We start from the raw sequence: 13,956 nt of genomic DNA on the forward strand, positions 1-13,956 counted from the left end.
CCCCTCACTGTAACACACTGATATACCCCACAATGATATAGCCCACACGCCTCACTGTAACCTACTGATATATCCCACACCCCTCACAGTAATACTCTGATATACCCCACACCCCTCACTGTAACACACTGATATACCCCACACCTCACTGTAACACTCTGATATAGCCCACACCATCACTGTAACACACTGATATACACCACGCGCCTCACTGTAACACACTGATATACACCACACGCCTCACTGTAACACACTGATATACCCTACACCCTCACTGTAACACACTGATATACCCCACACCCCTCACTGTAACACTCTGATATACACCACACGCCTCACTGTAACACACTGATATACCCCACACCCCTCACTGTAACACACTGATATCGCCCACACCCCACACTGTAACACTCTGATATACCCAACACCCCTCACTGTAACACACTGACATACCCCACACTCCTCACTGTAACACCCTGATATACCCCACACCCCTCACTGTAGCACACTGATATACCCCACACCCCTCACTGTAACACACTGATATACCCCACAATGATATAGCCCACACGCCTCACTGTAACCTACTGATATATCCCACACCCCTCACAGTAATACTCTGATATACCCCACACCCCTCACTGTAACACACTGATATACCCCACACCTCACTGTAACACTCTGATATAGCCCACACCATCACTGTAACACACTGATATACACCACACGCCTCACTGTAACACACTGATATACACCACACGCCTCACTGTAACACACTGATATACCCGACATCCTCACTGTAACACACTGATATACCCCACACCCCTCACTGTAACACTCTGATATACACCACACGCCTCACTGTAACACACTGATATACCCCACACCCCTCACTGTAACACACTGATATACCCCACACCCTCAGTGTAACACTCTGATATAGCCCACACCCCTCACTGTAACACACTGATATCGCCCACACCCCACACTGTAACACTCTGATATACCCCACACCCCTCACTGTAACACACTGACATACCCCACACCCCTCACTGTAAAACTCTGATATACCCCACACCCCTCACTGTAACACCCTGATATAGTCCACACCCATCAATGTAACACTCTGATATAGCCCACACCCCTCACTATAACACACTGACATACCCCAAAACCCCTCACTGTAACACACTGATATACCCCACACCCCTCACTGTAACACACTGATATACACCACACCCTCACTGTAATACACTGACATACCCCACACCCCTCACTGTAACACAATGACATAACCCAAAACCCTTCACTGTAACACACTGATATACCCCACACCCCTCACTGTAACACACTGATATACCCCACACCCCTCACTGTAACACACTGATATACCCCACACCCCTCACTGTAACACACTGATATACCCCACACCCCTCACTGTAACACCCTGATATACCTCACACCCCTCACTGTAACACACTGATATACTCCACACCCCTCACTATAACACACTGACATACCCCAAAACCCCTCACTGTAACACACTGATATACCCCACACCCCTCACTGTAACACTCTGATATAGCCCACACACCTCACTGTAACACACTGATATACCCCACACCCTCACTGTAACACACTGATATACTCCACACCCCTCACTGTAACACATTGATATACACCACACCCTCACTGTAATACACTGATATACCCCACACCCCTCACTGTAACACAATGACATAACCCAAAACCCTTCACTGTAACACACTGATATACCCTATTCCCCTCACTGTAACACACTGATTTACCCCACACCCTCAGTGTAACACTCTGATATAGTCCACGCACCTCACTGTAACACACTGATTTACCCCACACCCCTCACTGTAACACACTGATTTACCCCACACCCTCACTGTAACACTCTGATATAGCCCACACCCCTCACTGTAACACACTGATTTACCCCACACCCTCACTGTAACACTCTGATATAGTCCACACACCTCACTGTAACACACTGATATACCCCACACCCCTCACTGTAACACACTGACATAACCCAAAACCCCTCACTGTAACACACTGATATACCCCACACCCTCACTGTAACACACTGATATACACCACACCCTCACTGTAATACACTGACATACCCCACACCCCTCACTGTAACACAATGACAAAACCCAAAACCCTTCACTGTAACACTCTGATATACCCCACACCCCTCACTGTAACACAATGATATACCCCACACCCCACACTGTAACACACTGATATACTCCACACCCCTCACTGTAATACACTGACATACCCCACACCCCTCACTGTAACACAATGATATACCCCACACCCCTCACTGCAACATACTGATATATCCCACACGCCTCACTGTAACACACTGTTATACCCCACACCCCTCACTGTAACACACTGATATACCCCACACCCCTCACTGTAACACTCTGATATACCCCACACCCCTCACTGTAACACCCTGATATACCCCACACCCCTCACTGTAACACACTGTTATACCCCACACCCTCACTGTAACACTCTGATATACCCCACACCCCTCACTGCAACATACTGATATATCCCACACGCCTCACTGTAACACACTGATATACCCCACACCCCTCACTGCAACACACTGATATATCCCACATGCCTCACTGTAACACACTGATATACTCCACACCCCTCACTGTAACACAATGACATAACCCAAAACCCTTCACTGTAACACACTGATATACCCCACACCCCTCACTGTAACACACTGATATACCCCACACTCCTCACTGTAACACACTGATATACCCCACACCCCTCATTGTAACACCCTAATATACCCCACACCCCTCACTGTAACACACAGACATACACCACACCCCTCACTGTAACACAATGATATATCCCACACCCCTCCCTGTAACACAATGATATATCCCACAACCCTCACTGTAACACACTGACATAATCCAAAATCCCTCACTGTAACACTCTGATATACCCCACACCCCTCACTGTAACACACTGACATACGACACACACCCCTCACTGCAACACCCTGATATACGCCACACCCCTCACTGTAACACACTGATATATCCTAAAACCCCTCACTGTAACACACTGATATACACCACACTCCTCACTATAACACACTGATATACCCCACACCCCCCACTATAACACCCTGATATACCCCACATCCCTCACTGTAACACACTGATATACCCCACACCCCTCACTGCAACACACTGATATACCCCACACCCCTCACTGCAACACACTGATATATCCCACATGGCACACTGTAACACACTGATATACTCCACACCCCTCACTGTAACACAATGACATAACCCAAAACCCTTCACTGTAACACACTGATATACCCCACACCCCTCACTGTAACACCCTGATATACCCCACACTCCTCACTGTAACACACTGATATACCCCACATCCCTCACTGTAACACACTGATATACCCCACACCCCTCACTGTAACACACTGATATACCCACACCCCTCACTGTAACACACTGATATACACCACACTCCTCACTGTAACACTCTGATATACCCCACACTGCAACACACTAATATACCCCACACCCCTCACTGTCACACACTGATATACCCCACACCCCTCACTGTAACACACTGACATTACCCAAAACCCCTCACTGTAACACACTGATATACCCCACACCCTCACTGTAACACACTGATATACACCACACCCTCACTGTAATACACTGACATACCCCACACCCCTCACTGTAACACAATGACATAACCCAAAACCCTTCACTGTAACACACTGTTATACCCCACACCCTCACTGTAACACTCTGATATACCCCACACCCCTCACTGCAACATACTGATATATCCCACACGCCTCACTGCAACACACTGATATACCCCACACCCCTCACTGCAACACACTGATATATCCCACATGCCTCACTGTAACACACTGATATACTCCACACCCCTCACTGTAACACAATGACATAACCCAAAACCCTTCACTGTAACACACTGATATACCCCACACCCCTCACTGTAACACCCTGATATACCCCACACTCCTCACTGTAACACACTGATATACCCCACACCCCTCATTGTAACACCCTGATATACCCCACACCCCTCACTGTAACACACTGACATACACCACACCCCTCACTGTAAACAATGATATATCCCACACCCCTCCCTGTAACACAATGATATATCCCACACCCCTCACTGTAACACACTGACATAATCCAAAATCCCTCACTGTAATACGCTGATATACCCCACACCCCTCACTGTAACACACTGATATACACCACACCCCTCACTGTAACACACTGATATACACCACACCCCGCACTGTAACACTCTGATATACCCCACACCCCTCACTGTAACACACTGACATACGACACACACCCCTCACTGCAACACCCTGATATACCCCACACCCCCCACTATAACACCCTGATATACCCCACACCCCTCACTGTAACACACTGATATACCCCACACCCCTCACTGCAACACACTGATATATCCCACATGCCTCACTGTAACACACTGATATACTCCACACCCCTCACTGCAACACACTGATATATCCCACATGCCTCACTGTAACACCCTGATATACCCTACACCCCTCACTGTAACACACTGATATACCCCACATCCCTCACTGTAACACACTGATATACCCACACCCCTCACTGTAACACACTTGTATACACCACATTCCTCACTGTAACACTCTGATATACCCCACACTGCAACACACTAATATACCCCACACCCCTCACTGTCACACACTGATATACCCCACACCCCTCACTGTAACACACTGATATACCCCACAATGATATAGCCCACACGCCTCACTGTAACCTACTGATATATCCCACACCCGTCACAGTAATACTCTGATATACCCCACACCCCTCACTGTAACACACTGATATACCCCACACCTCACTGTAACACTCTGATATAGCCCACACCATCACTGTAACACACTGATATACACCACGCGCCTCACTGTAACACACTGATATACACCACACGCCTCACTGTAACACACTGATATACCCTACACCCTCACTGTAACACACTGATATACCCCACACCCCTCACTGTAACACTCTGATATACACCACACGCCTCACTGTAACACACTGATATACCCCACACCCCTCACTGTAACACACTGATATACCCCACACCCTCAGTGTAACACTCTGATATAGCCCACACCCCTCACTGTAACACACTGATATCGCCCACACCCCACACTGTAACACTCTGATATACCCAACACCCCTCACTGTAACACACTGACATACCCCACACTCCTCACTGTAACACCCTGATATACCCCACACCCCTCACTGTAGCACACTGATATACCCCACACCCCTCACTGTAACACACTGATATACCCCACAATGATATAGCCCACACGCCTCACTGTAACCTACTGATATATCCCATACCCCTCACAGTAATACTCTGATATACCCCACACCCCTCACTGTAACACACTGATATACCCCACACCTCACTGTAACACTCTGATATAGCCCACACCATCACTGTAACACACTGATATACACCACACGCCTCACTGTAACACACTGATATACCCTACACCCTCACTGTAACACACTGATATACCCCACACCCCTCACTGTAACACTCTGATATACACCACACGCCTCACTGTAACACACTGATATACCCCACACCCCTCACTGTAACACACTGATATACCCCACACCCTCAGTGTAACACTCTGATATAGCCCACATCCCTCACTGTAACACACTGATATCGCCCACACCCCACACTGTAACACTCTGATATACCCCACACCCCTCACTGTAACACACTGACATACCCCACACCCCTCACTGTAAAACTCTGATATACCCCACACCCCTCACTGTAACACCCTGATATAGTCCACACCCATCAATGTAACACTCTGATATAGCCCACACCCCTCACTATAACACACTGACATACCCCAAAACCCCTCACTGTAACACACTGATATACCCCACACCCCTCACTGTAACACTCTGATATAGCCCACACACCTCACTGTAACACACTGATATACGCCACACCCTCACTGTAACACACTGATATACTCCACACCCCTCACTGTAACACACTGATATACACCACACCCTCACTGTAATAACACTGACATACCCCACACCCCTCACTGTAACACAATGACATAACCCAAAACCCTTCACTGTAACACACTGTTATACCCCACACCCCTCACTGTAACACCCTGACATACCTCACACCCCTCACTGTAACACACTGATATACTCCACACCCCTCACTATAACACACTGACATACCCCAAAACCCCTCACTGTAACACACTGATATACCCCACACCCCTCACTGTAACACTCTGATATAGCCCACACACCTCACTGTAACACACTGATATACCCCACACCCTCACTGTAACACACTGATATACTCCACACCCCTCACTGTAACACACTGATATACACCACACCCTCACTGTAATACACTGATATACCCCACACCCCTCACTGTAACACAATGACATAACCCAAAACCCTTCACTGTAACACACTGATATACCCTATTCCCCTCACTGTAACACACTGATTTACCCCACACCCTCAGTGTAACACTCTGATATAGTCCACGCACCTCACTGTAACACACTGATTTATCCCACACCCCTCACTGTAACACACTGATTTACCCCACACCCTCACTGTAACACTCTGATATAGCCCACACCCCTCACTGTAACACACTGATTTAGCCCACACCCTCACTGTAACACTCTGATATAGTCCACACACCTCACTGTAACACACTGATATACCCCACACCCCTCACTGCAACACACTGATATACGCCACACCCCTCACTGCAACACACTGATATATCCCACATGCCTCACTGTAACACCCTGATATACCCTACACCCCTCACTGTAACACACTGATATACCCCACATCCCTCACTGTAACACACTGATATACCCACACCCCTCACTGTAACACACTTGTATACACCACACTCCTCACTGTAACACTCTGATATACCCCACACTGCAACACACTAATATAGCCCACACCCCTCACTGTCACACACTGATATACCCCACACCCCTCACTGTAACACACTGATATACCCCACAATGATATAGCCCACACGCCTCACTGTAACCTACTGATATATCCCACACCCCTCACAGTAATACTCTGATATACCCCACACCCCTCACTGTAACACACTGATATACCCCACACCTCACTGTAACACTCTGATATAGCCCACACCATCACTGTAACACACTGATATACACCACGCGCCTCACTGTAACACACTGATATACACCACACGCCTCACTGTAACACACTGATATACCCTACACCCTCACTGTAACACACTGATATACCCCACACCCCTCACTGTAACACTCTGATATACACCACACGCCTCACTGTAACACACTGATATACCCCACACCCCTCACTGTAACACACTGATATACCCCACACCCTCAGTGTAACACTCTGATATAGCCCACACGCCTCACTGTAACACACTGATATCGCCCACACCCCACACTGTAACACTCTGATATACCCAACACCCCTCACTGTAACACACTGACATACCCCACACTCCTCACTGTAACACCCTGATATACCCCACACCCCTCACTGTAGCACACTGATATACCCCACACCCCTCTCTGTAACACACTGATATACCCCACAATGATATAGCCCACACGCCTCACTGTAACCTACTGATATATCCCACACCCCTCACAGTAATACTCTGATATACCCCACACCCCTCACTGCAACACACTGATATACCCCACACCTCACTGTAACACTCTGATATAGCCCACACCATCACTGTAACACACTGATATACACCACACGCATCACTGTAACACACTGATATACACCACACGCCTCACTGTAACACACTGATATACCCTACACCCTCAATGTAACACACTGATATACCCCACACCCCTCACTGTAACACTCTGATATACACCACACGCCTCACTGTAACACACTGATATACCCCACACCCCTCACTGTAACACACTGATATACCCCACACCCTCAGTGTAACACTCTGATATAGCCCACACCCCTCACTGTAACACACTGATATCGCCCACACCCCACACTGTAACACTCTGATATACCCCACACCCCTCACTGTAACACACTGACATACCCCACACCCCTCACTGTAAAACTCTGATATACCCCACACCTCACTGTAACACACTGATATACCCCACACCCCTCACTGTAACACAATGACATAACCCAAAACCCTTCACTGTAACACACTGATATACCCCACACCCCTCACTGTAACACACTGATATACCCCACACCCTCAGTGTAACACTCTGATATAGCCCACACCCCTCACTGTAACACACTGATATCGCCCACACCCCACACTGTAACACTCTGATATACCCCACACCCCTCACTGTAACACACTGACATACCCCACACCCCTCACTGTAAAACTCTGATATACCCCACACCCCTCACTGTAACACCCTGATATAGTCCACACCCATCAATGTAACACTCTGATATAGCCCACACCCCTCACTATAACACACTGACATACCCCAAAACCCCTCACTGTAACACACTGATATACCCCACACCCCTCACTGTAACACTCTGATATAGCCCACACACCTCACTGTAACACACTGATATACCCCACACCCTCACTGTAACACACTGATATACTCCACACCCCTCACTGTAACACACTGATATACACCACACCCTCACTGTAATACACTGACATACCCCACACCCCTCACTGTAACACAATGACATAACCCAAAACCCTTCACTGTAACACACTGTTATACCCCACACCCCTCACTGTAACACCCTGATATACCTCACACCCCTCACTGTAACACACTGATATACTCCACACCCCTCACTATAACACACTGACATACCCCAAAACCCCTCACTGTAACACACTGATATACCCCACACCCCTCACTGTAACACTCTGATATAGCCCACACACCTCACTGTAACACACTGATATACCCCACACCCTCACTGTAACACACTGATATACTCCACACCCCTCACTGTAACACACTGATATACACCACACCCTCACTGTAATACACTGATATACCCCACACCCCTCACTGTAACACAATGACATAACCCAAAACCCTTCACTGTAACACACTGATATACCCTATTCCCCTCACTGTAACACACTGATTTACCCCACACCCTCAGTGTAACACTCTGATATAGTCCACGCACCTCACTGTAACACACTGATTTACCCCACACCCCTCACTGTAACACACTGATTTACCCCACACCCTCACTGTAACACTCTGATATAGCCCACACCCCTCACTGTAACACACTGATTTACCCCACACCCTCACTGTAACACTCTGATATAGTCCACACACCTCACTGTAACACACTGATATACTCCACACCCCTCACTGCAACACACTGATATACGCCACACCCCTCACTGCAACACACTGATATATCCCACATGCCTCACTGTAACACCCTGATATACCCTACACCCCTCACTGTAACACACTGATATACCCCACATCCCTCACTGTAACACACTGATATACCCACGCCCCTCACTGTAACACACTTGTATACACCACACTCCTCACTGTAACACTCTGATATACCCCACACTGCAACACACTAATATACCCCACACCCCTCACTGTCACACACTGATATACCCCACACCCCTCACTGTAACACACTGATCTACCCCACAATGATATAGCCCACACGCCTCACTGTAACCTACTGATATATCCCACACCCCTCACAGTAATACTCTGATATACCCCACAACCCTCACTGTAACACACTGATATACCCCACACCTCACTGTAACACTCTGATATAGCCCACACCATCACTGTAACACACTGATATACACCACGCGCCTCACTGTAACACACTGATATACACTACACGCCTCACTGTAACACACTGATATACCCTACACCCTCACTGTAACACACTGATATACCCCACACCCCTCACTGTAACACTCTGATATACACCACACGCCTCACTGTAACACACTGATATACCCCACACCCCTCACTGTAACACACTGATATACCCCACACCCTCAGTGTAACACTCTGATATAGCCCACACCCCTCACTGTAACACACTGATATCGCCCACACCCCACACTGTAACACTCTGATATACCCAACACCCCTCACTGTAACACACTGACATACCCCACACTCCTCACTGTAACACCCTGATATACCCCACACCCCTCACTGTAGCACACTGATATACCCCACACCCCTCACTGTAACACACTGATATACCCCACAATGGTATAGCCCACACGCCTCACTGTAACCTACTGATATATCCCACACCCCTCACAGTAATACTCTGATATACCCCACACCCCTCACTGTAACACACTGATATACCCCACACCTCACTGTAACACTCTGATATAGCCCACACCATCACTGTAACACACTGATATACACCACACGCCTCACTGTAACACACTGATATACACCACACGCCTCACTGTAACACACTGATATACCCTACATCCTCACTGTAACACACTGATATACCCCACACCCCTCACTGTAACACTCTGATATACACCACACGCCTCACTGTAACACACTGATATACCCCACACCCCTCACTGTAACACACTGATATACCCCACACCCTCAGTGTAACACTCTGATATATCCCACACCCCTCACAGTAATACTCTGATATACCCCACACCCCTCACTGTAACACACTGATATACCCCACACCTCACTGTAACACTCTGATATAGCCCACACCATCACTGTAACACACTGATATACACCACACGCCTCACTGTAACACACTGATATACACCACACGCCTCACTGTAACACACTGATATACCCTACACCCTCACTGTAACACACTGATATACCCCACACCCCTCACTGTAACACTCTGATATACACCACACGCCTCACTGTAACACACTGATATACCCCACACCCCTCACTGTAACACACTGATATACCCCACACCCTCAGTGTAACACTCTGATATAGCCCACACCCCTCACTGTAACACACTGATATCGCCCACACCCCACACTGTAACACTCTGATATACCCCACACCCCTCACTGTAACACACTGACATACCCCACACCCCTCACTGTAAAACTCTGATATACCCCACACCCCTCACTGTAACACCCTGATATAGTCCACATCCATCAATGTAACACTCTGATATAGCCCACACCCCTCACTATAACACACTGACATACCCCAAAACCCCTCACTGTAACACACTGATATACCCCACACCCCTCACTGTAACACTCTGATATAGCCCACACACCTCACTGTAACACACTGATATACCCCACACCCTCACTGTAACACACTGATATACTCCACACCCCTCACTGTAACACACTGATATACACCACACCCTCACTGTAATACACTGACATACCCCACACCCCTCACTGTAACACAATGACATAACCCAAAACCCTTCACTGTAACACACTGTTATACCCCACACCCCTCACTGTAACACCCTGATATACCTCACACCCCTCACTGTAACACACTGATATACTCCACACCCCTCACTATAACACACTGACATACCCCAAAACCCCTCACTGTAACACACTGATATACCCCACACCCCTCACTGTAACACTCTGATATAGCCCACACACCTCACTGTAACACACTGATATACCCCACACCCTCACTGTAACACACTGATATACTCCACACCCCTCACTGTAACACACTGATATACACCACACCCTCACTGTAATACACTGATATACCCCACACCCCTCACTGTAACACAATGACATAACCCAAAACCCTTCACTGTAACACACTGATATACCCTATTCCCCTCACTGTAACACACTGATTTACCCCACACCCTCAGTGTAACACTCTGATATAGTCCACGCACCTCACTGTAACACACTGATTTACCCCACACCCCTCACTGTAACACACTGATTTACCCCACACCCTCACTGTAACACTCTGATATAGCCCACACCCCTGACTGTAACACACTGATTTACCCCACACCCTCACTGTAACACTCTGATATAGTCCACACACCTCACTGTAACACACTGATATACCCCACACCCCTCACTGTAACACACTGACATAACCCAAAACCCCTCACTGTAACACACTGATATACCCCACACCCTCACTGTAACACACTGATATACACCACACCCTCACTGTAATACACTGACATACCCCACACCCCTCACTGTAACACAATGACAAAACCCAAAACCCTTCACTGTAACACTCTGATATACCCCACAACCCTCACTGTAACACAATGATATACCCCACACCCCACACTGTAACACACTGATATACTCCACACCCCTCACTGTAATACACTGACATACCCCACACCCCTCACTGTAACACAATGATATACCCCACACCCCTCACTGCAACATACTGATATATCCCACACGCCTCACTGTAACACACTGTTATACCCCACACCCCTCACTGTAACACACTGATATACCCCACACCCCTCACTGTAACACTCTGATATACCCCACACCCCTCACTGTAACACCCTGATATACCCCACACCCCTCACTGTAACACACTGTTATACCCCACACCCTCACTGTAACACTCTGATATACCCCACACCCCTCACTGCAACATACTGATATATCCCACACGCCTCACTGTAACACACTGATATACCCCACACCCCTCACTGCAACACACTGATATATCCCACATGCCTCACTGTAACACACTGATATACTCCACACCCCTCACTGTAACACAATGACATAACCCAAAACCCTTCACTGTAACACACTGATATAACCCACACCCCTCACTGTAACACACTGATATACCCCACACTCCTCACTGTAACACACTGATATACCCCACACCCCTCATTGTAACACCCTAATATACCCCACACCCCTCACTGTAACACACAGACATACACCACACCCCTCACTGTAACACAATGATATATCCCACACCCCTCCCTGTAACACAATGATATATCCCACACCCCTCACTGTAACACACTGACATAATCCAAAATCCCTCACTATAACACTCTGATATACCCCACACCCCTCACTGTAACACACTGACATACGACACACACCCCTCACTGCAACACCCTGATATACGCCACACCCCTCACTGTAACACACTGATATATCCTAAAACCCCTCACTGTAACACACTGATATACACCACACTCCTCACTATAACACACTGATATACCCCACACCCCCCACTATAACACCCTGATATACCCCACATCCCTCACTGTAACACACTGATATACCCCACACCCCTCACTGCAACACACTGAAATACCCCACACCCCTCACTGCAACACACTGATATATCCCACATGGCACACTGTAACACACTGATATACTCCACACCCCTCACTGTAACACAATGACATAACCCAAAACCCTTCACTGTAACACACTGATAGACCCCACATCCCTCACTGTAACACACTGATATACCCCACACCCCTCACTGTAACACACTGATATACCCACACCCCTCACTGTAACACACTGATATACACCACACTCCTCACTGTAACACTCTGATATACCCCACACTGCAACACACTAATATACCCCACACCCTTCACTGTCACACACTGATATACCCCACACCCCTCACTGTAACACACTGACATTACCCAAAACCCCTCACTGTAACACACTGATATACCCCAC

This window comes from Chiloscyllium punctatum, chromosome 45 (genome assembly GCF_047496795.1).
Source record: "Chiloscyllium punctatum isolate Juve2018m chromosome 45, sChiPun1.3, whole genome shotgun sequence".
NCBI classification, from domain to species: Eukaryota; Metazoa; Chordata; class Chondrichthyes; order Orectolobiformes; family Hemiscylliidae; genus Chiloscyllium; species Chiloscyllium punctatum.